The following is a 5,563-nucleotide window of genomic DNA, read 5'->3' on the forward strand; positions in this document are numbered from 1 at the left end:
TAAACTGGTTGAGAGAGGTACAGTCTTTAACATGGTTGGGAAGGTTATTCCACATTCTGGGTCCCTTGATTTGTAGAGCATTTCTAGTTTGATTAAGTCGTACTCTTGGAATATCAAAACTGAATTTATTTATGGTGTGGTGTTCATGGGCTCTATTACAACCTTCAATGAAGCTTTTGAGGTCAGGATTGGCATTACAGTTCAGCGTTTTATATATGTATAATACACATGAGAGAATGTGCAGTGACTTAATATCTAACATCTTCAGAGATTTGAGTAGGGGTACCGAGTAATGTCTGGGGCCAGAGTTGGATATTGTCCTAATAGCAGCTTTGTGTTGAGTAATTAGAGGACATAAATGATTTTGGGTAGTAGAACCCCAAGCACAAATACCATAGTTGAGATATGGATAGATGAGGGAGTAATAGCGTGTCACCAGGGCAGGGCGGGGTACATAATATCTGATCTTAGAAAGAATGCCAACAGTTTTTGAAACTTTTTTTGATATATTTAGAATGTGTCCCTGGAAATTCAGCTTGTGGTCAATGAGAATGCCAAGGAATTTGCCACCTAATTTGTTACAAATTTGGGTATTGTTAATTCTGAAATTTATTTGATTAGAGGATTTATTGCTAAACAGAATATAGAAAGTTTTGTCAATGTTAAGGGTGAGTTTGTTGGCAGTTAGCCAAAGATGGACTTTATTTAGCTCAGTATTTACTGTGGCATTTAGAGCCAGGGGGTCAGGACTGGAGTAAATGAAGGTTGTGTCGTCAGCAAATAGAATTGGTTTGAGGTGTTGGGAGGCATTTGGGAGGTCATTAATATAGATGAGAAAGAGGAGAGGGCCAAGTATGCTGCCCTGAGGAACACCAATGTTGATGGGTAAGGTGAGAGAAATTGAATTATTCACAGAAACATACTGGAGCCTGTCAGTAAGGTAAGATTTGAGGTATTGCAGGGAGTGTCCTCTGACTCCATAATGATGTAATTTAAGAAGAAGATTTTGGGGGTTGACAGTGTCAAAAGCCTTCCGCAGGTCCACAAATAACCCAACAGGGAACTTATTTTTATCAAGAGCTGCATGAATCAAGTTAATCATACTAATAAGTGCATCGTTAGTGCTTTTTTAGGGTCTGAAGGCATATTGACAGGAGCTAAGTATATTGTGCTTGGCTAGATAAGAGTAAAGCTGCTTGTAGATTAGTTTTTCAAATATTTTTGACAAGTTAGGCAGGATTGATATAGGTCTGTAGTTGTTAACATCTGTGAGATCACCACATTTGTGGACAGGGGTTACTCTCGCTTTTTTTTAGCATATCTGGAAAGGTTTGGAGTTCAAGTGAATTGTTGAAGAGCAATGCAATAGCAGGGGCTAAAGATCTGGAGACTTTTTTGTAAATTAAGGTTGGTATCTCCTCAAGGGCACTAGACTTGGTTTTAAGGAAAAGGATTACCTCATTAACGTCAATGGAATTAGTAGGCTTTAGGTACAGAGACTGTGGATAGTTACCCTGTAAGATAGTCCTTAATATCAGTACTGGAAGATGGAATATCATTTGCAAGGGATGTCCCAATGGAAGAGAAGAACCTATTGAACTCAATAGCAGAATCAGAGGCTGAAAGCTGACCATCGTTATTGGACAGAAGTGTTGGTTGGTTTGTTATTTAAAATCTTCTTAGATCCCAATATTTGTGAAATTGTGCTCCAAGTTTTTTTAATGTTGCTCTTTATTTGGGTAAATTTATCTTCGTAGTATTTAGTTTTGGCTCGTCTAATTATTTTAGATAGCAATAACGAGTAATTCTTTGAGAATTCTCTGGAGACGGTTCCTAACCTATACTTCTTCTCAAGGTCATGTTTTTTATTAATGGCTTTAAGTATTCCCTTTGTAAGCCAAGGATTGTTAAGCCTTTTGGTTGTGACTTGTTTTGTAAGCATAGGACAGTGGGTGTTATAAATGTTGAGAGTTTTTTGAAGAAAAGATTGCACTGCTAGGTTGATGTCCCCTATGTTACCTAACTCGGACTCCCAGTTGACATTATCAGCAGCAGTTATAAAATTGTCAACAGCAGTTTCATTGTGCAGCCTAAAGCTTAACTCCCTTGTCTCTAGACGCGGTTTGGTAATGTTTGTTAAGAGAAATGTGCGGTAATGGTCTGTAGTGCTATCGGTGATTATACCTGAAGTAAGCGGAGAGGTTATGTTGGTCCAGATGTGATCTAGAGTCGTGGCAGTACTATCAGTGATTCTGGTAGGTCTAGTGATTAAGGGTATGAGGAAGCAGGAATTCATACAGTTGAGGAAGCTAACAGCAATAGGGTGTTCAGGCTCGCAGAGGTCAATATTGAAGTCCCCTGTGACAATTAGATGGTTTTTGTTCAGTCTGTTATCTAGTATTAGATTTCTAAGGTTTGAGTTGAATTCGGACACAACAGTGTTAGGAATTCTATAGACTGCACCCACAGACAGGACAGACTCAGCACCCTTGACTCTGAAACTGGCGAAGATATACTCCCCACAGCAGTCTCTAGTTCTAATTACTTTTAAGCATGTTAGTTCTTGGTGGTAGTAAAGAGCAGTGCCACCACCTCTTTGAAGTTGACGACAGTTGTGAATTGCTGAGTAGTTAGGCATGTTAAAGAGTTGAGTAGCATCCTCTTTCAACCACATTTCAGTAAGTATAATAAAAGAGAATTTGTTGTCAATAGTTTCAATCGAAGCACTAACATTATCGAAGTGTTTACCTAGGGATCTAACGTTCAAGTTAATTACAGAGATATTGTAATTATGTGTTAATACATTGTTTACATCATGTGCTGTAAAATATCTGCAATTTTGATCATTAAAGTGATGATTGTCACAGATAGTGGATAAGAGGTTTAGTTCTGGGTCTATACTTGTCTGCATAAAAAGGCTGGTTGCAGGAAAACAAGGCAAGAATGGCAATAACAAAATAGAATTTTGATATAGAAGGGGGAAAAATATATAAACAAGACTATACAATACAAAAACAAAATGAACAAAAAAGAAAAATGAGGTAGATTGCTTACAAGTACTCTCAGGTACACTGTAAGTAACAATTTGCAATTTGAGACACAGGCAAAGCCAGGGGTACAATGGAGTAAGGGAGTATGGCGAGGCTAGCTAACCTAGGTAATAAATGAAATCAAAGAAAAAAGTTGAATAATAAACATAGGCAAATTTAAGCTAATGATTATTAACGACCTAAAGAAATATTAATGCACTCAATTAATTAAGTTCAATAAATGACTAGTAAAGAATAAATTCAAAATTATTTTAAAAAGTGAAACAAGGAGACTTAGAATACCTAGCCCACACTAGGTGACAAGAGTATGAACATTTTGTTGCTGTTTGGGCATCACGGCGAGTGATCTACGTTTTAATTATTTTGTGGTGGGATAGCTAATGCTTTGGTGACATGTTATACATATGATCTTGTAGAAAATTTTATTGCCAACACATTGATACCAAAATGAAATACGTAGCTTGAGAATTGGTGTCAGGAGAGTGAAAAGATTACACACTTTTTGGTGTTTACACTCAAGAGCCCAAAACGCCGCACGCACAATGCGCTAGTTTTTTTTCACGGGGACCGCGCGCTTTAAAGTGTTAAGGAGGCATTTAGGGCGCTTTACACTGCCTACGTGAGGCCAGTCTTAGAGTACGCCGCGTCATTATGGAGTCCCCACAAGAACAAACACATAAGGAAACTGGAAAAGGTTCAGAAGTTTGCAACAAGATTCGTCCCAGCATTACGAGGGATGGGGGCATGAAGAGCGCCTGAAGGAACTGAGCCTTACGACACAAGAAAAAAAGAAGGGAGAGGGGGGATATGATAAGAGCATATAAAATACTTAGGGGGATTAACGGAGTGGAAATAGACGAAATGTTCACATAGAATAGTAACAGAATGAGGGGACATGGGTGGAAGCTCGAAACTCAGATGAGTCACAGAGTTGTTAGGAAGTTTTCTTTTAGCGTGAGAGTAGTGGAAAAATGGAATGCACTTAAGGAGCAGGTTGGGGAAGCAAATTCTATTCATACTTTTAAAACTAGGAATGATAGGGAAATAGGACCGGAGTCATTGCTGTGAACAACTGATCACTCGAAAAGCGGGATCCACGAGTCAATGCTCGATCCTGCAGGCACAAATAGGTGAGTACAAATAGGTGAGTACACAAACACACACACACACACAGATCAGAGAGAGAGAATAGTTAACCAGGCACCATTAGAGGAGTTTGGGATTACCAGTGGGGAGGGGAGAAAGTTTTTGCTAGAGTTTGATGTGACGAAGGTTATAGGCCTGGATGGAATCTCACCATGGATACTAAAGGAAGGAGCAGAAGCACTGTGTTTGTCACTCTCCATGGTGTATAACAAAGCAATGGTAACAGGTGAACTGCCCAAAATTTGGAAAACAGCAAATGTAGTCCCTATATACAAGAACAGGGATAGACAGGAGGCACAGGCCAGTGTCCCAACTTGCATTCCATGCAAGTTGATGGAGAAGATTGTGCGAAAAAACTAGTGGAACATCTGGAGTGAAAAAACTTCGTAACACAACATCAGCATGATTTCAAAGAAAAGAATAATTGAATTCTACGACCAAGCAACAAAAATCAGGCAAGGAAGAGAGGGGTGGGCAGACTGCATATTTTTGGATTGCCAGAAAACCTTTGACACATTACCACACAAGAGACTATTGCACAAGCTAGAGATGCAGGCATGAGTGAAAGGGAAGGTACTCCATTAGTTAAGGGAGAGCCTAAGCAACAGAAGACAGCGAGTCACTGTGTGGGGTGAGGTATCAGAGTGGCGAGGCGTCACCAGTGGAATCCCACAGGGATCAGTCCTTGCACCTATACTGTTTCAGATATATGTAAATGATCTCCCAGAGGGAAAAGACTAGTTCCTCTCAATGTTTGCTGATGATGCAAATATTATAAGAAGGATTAAAACAAAGGAAGATAGTATGAGACTGCAAGATGACCTAGACAAGGTGAAGGAATTTTCCAATAATGGGCTACTAACCCAAGTAAATGTAAGGTAAAACTAGGAGGATGGAACAGGAAGCTGGATATAGGATACCGAATAGGAGACAAAGCTCTCCATAAAACGAACAGAAAGAAAGATGATGGAGTTGATAACATGGCAAACCCTTCACTTGAAGCCCACATGTAAAGAATATCATCAGCGGCGTATGTGAGGCTGACTAACATCAGAACTGCCTTCAGAAACCTGTGTAAGGAATCCTTCAGAACCTTGTATACCACATATGTAAGACCAGTCATGGTGTATGCGGCACCACCATGGAACCCGTACCTTGTCAAGCACAAGACGAAGCTGGAAAACGTTCAGAGGTATGCCCCTAGGCTAGTCCCAGAACTAATTGGCATGAGTTACGAGGAAAGGCTGCGTGAACTGCACCACACGTCGCTGGAAGACAGAAGAGTAGGGGGGAAGACATGATAACATAAAATTCTCAGAGGAATTAACAGGGCAGATAATTTAATAATTTAATTGTCAGGGGAAAGC

This window comes from Procambarus clarkii, chromosome 2 (assembly GCF_040958095.1).
Source record: "Procambarus clarkii isolate CNS0578487 chromosome 2, FALCON_Pclarkii_2.0, whole genome shotgun sequence".
NCBI classification, from domain to species: Eukaryota; Metazoa; Arthropoda; class Malacostraca; order Decapoda; family Cambaridae; genus Procambarus; species Procambarus clarkii.